Source organism: Lynx rufus, unplaced genomic scaffold (assembly GCF_022079265.1).
Source record: "Lynx rufus isolate CCGP_SWC_20201006 ecotype Redwood Valley unplaced genomic scaffold, mLynRuf1.p SCAF_1, whole genome shotgun sequence".
NCBI classification, from domain to species: Eukaryota; Metazoa; Chordata; class Mammalia; order Carnivora; family Felidae; genus Lynx; species Lynx rufus.
Window position 1 is genome coordinate 109,235,594 of NW_025814823.1, and position 8,982 is coordinate 109,244,575.

Below are 8,982 nucleotides of genomic sequence, written 5' to 3' on the forward strand. Positions count from 1 at the left end.
AATGCAATTGCTGTCAAAATCTCAGTGGCATTTTTACAGAACTAGGAAAAAACACCCTAAGATTTATGTGGACTCTCAAGGGAACCCAAACAGCTAAAACAATCTTGAAAAAGAACAGAGTTGGAGGCTTCACACTTTCCAGCCTCAAAATATACTACAAACAACAGTACTCAAGACAGTGTGGTCGTGGCATAAAGACAGATATATAGATCAACATAAGAGAATAGAGATCCCAGATAAACCCTTACTTACATGGGGAAATTATTTTAGACAAGAGTGTCAACACTACATATTGGGGAAAGGACAGTCTCTTCACCAAATGGCTTTGTTAAAACTGGATATTCACATGCAAAAAGTTGGATCCATACCTTACACCATAATACAAAAATTAACTGAGAATAAAGACCTAAATGTAAGACCTAAAAAACTCTGAGAAGAAAAACTTCAGGGTACTGAATTTGGGGATGGTTTCTTGGACATGGCACCAAAAGCATTGGCAAGAGAAGCAAAAATAGACAAATTGGACTATATCAAACTTAAAAACTTGAGTGTCAAAGGCAACGGAGTGAAAAGGCAGCCTATGGAATGAAAAAACATGTTTACAAATCATATATCTAATAAAGGATCACTATCCAGAATGTAAAAGAAACTTCTACACTCAACAACAAAAACAATAGTCTGATTTAAAAATGGGCCAAGGATTTGAATAGACAATTCTCCAAAGAAGATGTACAAATGGCCAGCAAGCATATGAAGGTGCTCAACGTCACTAATCATTAGATAAGTGGAAACCAAAACCACGAGATACCATCTCATACCCAGTAGGATGGCTGCTATAAAAAGAGCAGAAAACAAGTGTCGACAAGGATGTGGAGAAATTAGAATACTTGTGCACTCTTGGTGGAAATGTGAAATGGTGGAGCCACTATGGAAAACAATATGGAGGTTCCTCAAAAATTTAAAAATAGAATGACAATATGACTCAACAAAACAGTTCAAAGCAGACTCTAGGAGAGCTATTTGCACACTCATGCAACATTATTTACAAAAGCTAAGAACTGGAAGCAACCCAAATGTTCACCAACAGATGAATAGATAAAGAAAATGTGGTGTGCATGTACAATGCAACATTATGTAGCGTTGGGGGAAAAAAAGGAAATCCTGCTGCATGCTGTAACACGTATGAACCTCAAGAACACTATCCTGAGTGAAATAAGCCAGTCACAAAAGGGCAAATCTGTATGATTCCACTCACATAAAGTATCTAAAATGTCAAAATCATAGAAACAGAAAGTAGAAAGATGGTTAACAAGAGCAGGGAAAAGGGAGAGTTAGCGTTCCATGGGTTTCAGTTTTGCAAGATGAAGAAGTTCTAGAGATCTGTTCATAACAATGAAAATATGCATAATACTGCTGAACAGTACACTTACAAATGGTGCAGATGGCAAAATTTAATGTTATGTGTTTTTTTACCACAATAAAAAAAAAGTTAAGTTGGATACAGTTAAATAAATCAGTAATGGTGTGTTTTTTTGAAAGAATATTATTCAGCATTTAAAAACAGTATTTAAGAATTTTTTTTCAAGTCTTATTTATTTAAGCGATCTCTATACCCAACATGGGGCCCGAACTCATGTCTCTGAGATCAAGAGTCACATGTTGTCATGACCGAACCAGCCAGGTGCCCCTAAGAACTATTTTTAATAATATGATAAAATACTTGTGATATAATGCAAGTATTAAAAAATAATATGTAATAGTATTAACCAAATAATGAAAGCATGCTTGAACAAAATATGTGTAAAATACACAAAAAAAAAAAACTAGAAGGAAATATTTCAAAGTGTTAACAGTAAGTATGTCTGGGTGGGGGATTTTAGATGACTTCTGTTTTAGTTTCCTTTTTGTAGTTTTCGATACTTCACAAATGTTTCACAAATATATTACTTTTGTAATCATAAAGAAGTTAAAAAATATAAACTTTTATTAAGTGTCAACTAAGTATGAGGTCTCAGGGACCAAAGATGAAGAACATGAAGAATACAAAATTCTTGCTCATAGTGGGCTCAGTCTAGCCAAATTATAAATTCCTGTCTATGTGGCCTTGGCAGCTAGCCCAGTGCCCTGACCTAGGGCTGATCTCTGTGGAGCTGAAACTCAGGTCAAAGTCATTTTCTGCTATCCAGACCTGGGCTTTTAAAAAAAAATTTTTTTTTTAAATGTTGATTTACTTTCGGGAGACAGCGAGAGACAGAGTGCAAGCAGGGGAGGGGCAGAGAGAGAGGGAGACACAGAATCAGAAGCAGGCTCCAAGCTCTGAGTGGTCAGCACAGAACCCGACGTGGGGCTCAAACTCACAAACCGTGAGATCATGACCTGAGCGGAAGTTGGACGCTTAACTGACTGAGCCACCCAGGTGCCCCAGACCTGGGCATTTTTATACCTCTCCTCTCTGCTTGAGCAGCTGTCACCTACGTCTACCCTGATTTGGTTTCACCAAGCCACACTTGCTCTGCTGAAGCAAATTACCTTATCACTGGGGTTCTATTTAACAGACCGCCAAATGGCTTATAAAAAGTTATGAGGACTTGAAAAAAAATTATAAGGATGTGAACTATCAGTGTCTCAGTTTGGCACAGAAGTCTTCAACCTGATTTTGAGAACCGTGAGACTTTTATCTAATGCTGCAAATTTGACCTTCCTTGTCAAACACTCTCCTTCTAACTTCCCTCTGTGCTCCTATCCCTGCAAAGCCCACCATTTCACACTCCCTCTGTTGCCTTCCTGCCATTCTGTTCCACTCTGGACAAACATCTGTCCTCCTTGAAGTATATCTCTGGGTGCTTTCTCCACATCCTCACCCTGACAGAGACCTAGCTTCCCCCTGAGCACCCCACTTCCTTTCTGGTCCTGTCTCACTGAGGCTATTTATTTCCCACTTCCTGTGACATTCAGAGCCAGGTAAATTCTCGGCATTTACCTAGATGTTCACTGGCGGTTCCAAACTAGAACCCCTTCTCCTTCACGTACATGAAATACCTCCTTCAAGGTTAATGCTGTACCCTTATGGTTGCTGTTACCAACAATCTGCCCAGTTGCTTATCCACATTCTGTGAGCTCTCTGGAACCCAGTCTGAGATACTGATGACTTTTGTGCTCAGGAGCATGAGTAATCGTACACCTACCTCAGCTTCAGGGTACTTGACCTTTACCTGTACTTCAGTCCCTCACTGCCAAGGACACACCCTCGTCCCTGTCAACAATCACAGTAACTCTGCCTCATTCCAGTACCTTTTGTTTTCCTCACAACCCTTCAGTTCTGACCTTGGTTCCTTTTGCTTCCAGTTTATACTTCATGATCCCCTCAATTCAGTCACCTAACTCTGGGCCTTTTGTTTACTCAAACCATTTTACTCTTCACTCTCAATCCAAGATGCTGAATTAAGATACAGGAGAGGGGACAGGCACCTGGGTGGCTCAGAAGGTTGAGCGGTTGAGTGTCCGACTTAGGCTCAGGTCATGATCTTGTGGCTTATGGGTTTGAGCCCCACATTGGGCTCTCTGTTGTCAGTGCAAACCCTGCTTTGGACTCTGTCTCCCTCTCTCTGCCCCTCCGCTGCTGGTCCTCTCCCTTTCTCTGTCTCTCTCTCTCTCTCTTCTCTTCTCTTCTCTTTCTCAAAATAAATAAACTTAAAAAAAGATACAAGAGAGGGAAGATCACCGATGGGTTGGAGGAACGTGTCGGCTGGGAGAGTGACAAATGGGTTGAGGGTCCAGCTATGATTGGAAATGGAAATGTGTAGAGACGCCAATTCACATGGTTGTGTGATTTTTCTCCAGTATCCCAGGGTAGGAGTGAAATGCACACCTGGTTGGATTTGGGTTTTGTAGTTCAGGTGAACAGAATGACAAGACAGTAGAGGAACTGAGACTGACTGAGCCAAAGGACCATAGTATTCAAGAGGAAAGGGAAAAAAACATGACAACTTCTGTTGTGCTAGTATGCTGTGTCCATCCACTTTTTTTCTTTATTTAAGGTGTATGAGAACCTGGCACAGTGTTAAGATCTAGAGCTAGAGTGCAGATCAGCCTAAGGTGTCAGAATCTGCCCCATCTCTCTTAGACTCTTCACCAAGGACGTGACCATGTTGATATGAAACCTGAGGAGGCTGAATGCGGTCACTTGGCATGGGCAAAAGTTTAGATTTCAGTTTTAAACATAATGAGATGTAGCATTAATAATTAAAAGTGTAGGCAAGGAGGCAGACCCACCAGAGTTTTAATTGGGACCTGTCACATACTAACCAGAGCAACTGCATAAATTATTGAACTTCTCTTTGGCTGTAAAGTGAGGACAATGAGAATATCTACCTCATAGAACTGATGTGAGGACTAAATGATGTCACGGGCTATTGATATTATTATTATTGTAACATCGCAACAGCAAAGAGGATGGATACTTGATCAGGACTAATTTCCACCCTAACTTGGCATCTAGCTCAGAAGATTAAGATCATCAATAACTTATATTATCCAAATTTAACAAAGTCTCCCGATATCTTCCTATGGAATCTTACTCCAATATGACTCATATCCCATCTTATCTCATAAGGAGACCAAATGTTCCTATGTATCTTTTCTCTTGGTTAATTTCTTCCAGACTTACGACTTTAAATACCATCTGTATGCAGATAACTCCCTGATTTATATCTCATTCTGACCTCTCCTATGAGAGGTCTCCTATGAACTTCATATTCATATATCCAACTATCTCCAAACTTATACTGAAATACAAGTTTAAAATATTAATATACTTACATATAAGTTTATTTTTATATTTAAAGTATACCTCTTGCACAGGCAACAAAAGAAAAAATAGATAAATTGGATTACACCAAAATTTAAAACTTTTGTGCATAAAAGGACATGATCAACAGAGTGAAAAGGCAACCATGGAAGGGGAGAAAATATTTGGAAGTCATCTATCTGATAAGAAGTTAATATCTAGAATATATAAAGAACTCCTACAACTCAACAACAACAACAAACAACTCAATTAAAAAAAAATGAGCAAAGGACTTCATGGACATTTCTTCAAAGAAAATACACAAATGGCCAGTAAGCACATAACATAATGCCCAACATCACTAATCATGAAGCAAATACCAATCCAAACCACAATAAGACATCACCTCATATTCATTAAGATGGCTGCTATTAAAGAAAAATAGAAAATAACAAGTGTTGGTGAGGATGTGTAAAAATTGGAACCTTCGTGTGCTGTTGATGGGAATGGAAAATGGTGCAGTTCCCTATAAAAACAGCATGGCAGTTCCTCAAAAAAAATAAAAATAGAATTGCCATGCAATCCAGCAATCTCATTTCTTAGTATATACTTAATAGAACTGAAAGCATGGACTTGAAGAGATATTTATATACTCATGTTCCTATAGCAACACTATTCACAGTAGCCAAAAGATGGAAGCAACCGAAGTGTCTATTGACAGATAAATGAAAGAACCAACTGTGGTCTATACATACAATGGAGTATTATTCAGCCTTGAAAAGAAAGAAAATTCTGACATATGCTATAGCACAGATGAACCTTGTGGACAGTGTGCTTAATGAAATTGGCCAGTCACACCAGGACACACAGGACTGTAGGATTCCAGTTATATGAGGTACCAAGAGTGGTCCAGCTTATAGAACCAGAAAGTAGAAGGATGGTTGCTAAGGGCTGGGGGGAGGGAGAGAGTGGGAAGTTAGTGTTTAATGGGGACAGAGTTTCAGTTTTGCAACATCAAAAGAGTTCTAGAGATGGATGGCAGGAATGGTCGTACAACAATGTGAATGTACTTAATGCCACTGAACTCTATTCTTAAAATGGTCAAGATGATAATTTCATGTCATGTGTATTTTACCATGATAAACTTTTTAAAAAATTAAAATGAAGTAAAACTTGTAATTTCCCACACCCCCACCCACCCCATCAATTTCCTTATTCTAAAAATTGGCACCAAGTTGCTTAGTCCAAAACTCCAGGATTCGTCCTTAATTTCCTCCCCTCCTGCCCATATCCAATAGTAAGTCGTGTTACCTTTTGCTTCCGAAATATGTTCTGAATTTATCCGTTCATCTCTTTCACAGATACTGTTGTACTTCAGGCCATCATATGCTCTGGCCTGTGGTGCCACACTGGCTTCCTAAGCAGTTGACCTGTTTTCTTTCTTGTCCTCTCCAGTCAATTGGTATAGCAACCAGAGTGCTCTTTTTATGGTAGAAACCACCCGTTTTTCTTTCTCTACTTAAAAATACTCTGATAGTTCCTCATCGCACCTATAATAAAATCCAAACTCCTTGCCACTGTTTACAGGGCGCTAGATGATCTGGTGTCCATACAAACTGGCCTCCCTCCAATGTCTCTGACCTTATGTCCCATCACTACTAGCTTTGATCACTATGTTCCAGTCACACTGGTCTTCCCTCTGTTGTTCCAACACCCCCAAGCACATGCCCTTTCCTTGCAGACTTAGCATTTGCTGCGCCTCTGCTTACACTCTCTTCCCAGATCTTCACATGATAGGTTCCTTCTGATGCCTTGCGTCTCAACTTAGCTATCACCTTCTCAGAAAAATATTCTTTTACCATTCAATCTAAGGTAGCCACCCACTGATTGTCACTCTTTACACTGTCATTCTCTTCTATCTTTTCTTGGCACTTACCACTACTAGAAATTCCTATTTGTTTTCACAAGTTTATCGTCAGTTTCACCATCTCCCCCCCCCCCCCAACTAAAGTGTGAGCTCTGTGAGAATAGATACCTTGTTTGTTTCCTCCATTCCCAGAACCCAGAACACTGTTGGGCACATTACATCCTATTTGCTGACTGAAGGAAGAAGTAAGTAACATCAATGACTCAATTTTCCTTCTATATCACATACAGACATAAAAGCCTTTTGGCTGAACTGATATTTCTAACATTAGCCATCACCAATATCTTTTCTATCTATTCTAGAATGTGGTAACCAGTCTTCAAAAGGCAAGCAACATATTTGACATTTCATTTTATGCAGGTATACCCTGAGGGGAATGAGTTTACATTCCTACTGTTGCTGAAGTGTGTAGCAATATGTAATTATTTACCTGGAATTTAAAACTTGTCCTGTATTTTTTGAAGCCAGATTGTAGGTTTTCACATTGGAAATTACACTTGTTCAAAGTAAAATTCCAGACATCGAAGTCCTTAAAAACTTGTTCAAAGTATTTCATTACATACTTTTACTAGTCCTAAGAATGTTTCACGGTTCATTCTCTTCACGGTTAGTTATCTATCTGTCCAGGACAAAATAAATTGGGACTTAAAAGGCAGGACCATATACCAGCACAAATGTGATTTCTCTGCCTCTTCTATCTGTGCAACCCCAAACTCCTTCAAAGTCAAACCTCTAACCACAGTTGGGCCCATGAATATAGACTATTCTGTCATTATTTTTGAGGTGTGTCTGCAGTGGACACCAGGGCACCAGTGGCACAAAAGTACTGCATTCCCACTGACGAAGTCTTGCTATGCCAAGTTCAACTGCAGCTGTTCTACTGTACCCAAAGTACTGATAGGTATGGGTGATGAAATGCTACTTGGGATGTTGTCTGATGAGGGGGATAGACCCCTATTCCTCCACTCTTGAGTCATACTCTGATGTTCTGAGGCGAAGGCAAATGAAATGTCACAGAGATCTTGTCAAAAAAAATAGCTATTCCAGATTTCACTTTCTATAAAATCTGTACACAATCTGTGGAGTTGACAGCATTACCTGGGCAGACCCTCTGAATCATCCTTCACTCCAATAATGAAGCTATAACATTGGACTAAGCCTGGACCTCCTCTCTTTTCCCAAAAGAGGAGTTCTTTCTTTGGAGGCTTCTCCTTCCTCAGGCAAGTTAAGGGCTGCCTGCTTCAGCTCACTTAATGTAAACATTTCCAAATCTATGGAGAACTTGTAGTTCCAAAAGTGTTTCTTTAGTCAATAAGCAAAAATAAAAATAACTATAGCTAATACTTATTTCACACTTAACATGTGCTAGCTAGGCACTGAGCTCACCACTACCATCTGGGAAATTGAGGTTTGGAAAGTTTATAAACTTGCTCACGTTTACAAGCTAGGACTTGAAGGAGTCAGTAATTGAATGCTGACAGCTATACCCAGAGACTATGCTCTTAACTAATGCACTGTATTGTCTCTTAACCTGGAATTATAAAGTTTCCAAAATTCTATCTTGTTGAATAGAAGATAAATCAAGGAGTTATAGATGTTTATTCTTCCTTATTTTAATCCATTATTTAATAATCTGTGTATTTTTTTAACATTTTTTTTTTATTCTGAGAAACAGAGCATGAGTGGCGGAGGGGCAGAGAGAGAGGGAGACACACAGTATGAAGTGGGCTCCAGGCTCTGAGCTGTGAGCACAGAGCCCGATGTGGGGCTCAAACCCATGACCAGTGATATCCTGACTGACGCTTAACTGACTGAGTCACCCAGGTGCCTCTTAATCTCTCTTTTAAAAGATGCAGTTTCAATAATAATAACATTCAGAGAGTAATCACTGCCCCACCTAGAACTGGAAGCCGCTGCTACAGGTTGCTCTTTGCTTTGTACACATAAACAAGCCTTTTTTGGCAAAAGATTTGTTTTGTTAAAATCTTTTTTGGTAACCTACTGAATTGTTTTCAGACCCTTCAGGAGTGTTTTCTGATGTCCAAGTGATATTTCTTAAGACCTTTTCACTTTTTTTGGTCTGGGCGCAGGTCAGCATTCTTCTCAGAGAAGCTTTAGTTTATTTTGAAATATTGAAACAATTTTGAGAATTGATACAAAAAAAGTTTATTTTCAAGAAGCTTGGTTTTCCTTTTCAGTTAGTTCCAGAAAAGGACTGTTACTTGAGATAAGATGTTAGAAAGGATTAAGTGCACTTTTGAAGGCAAAG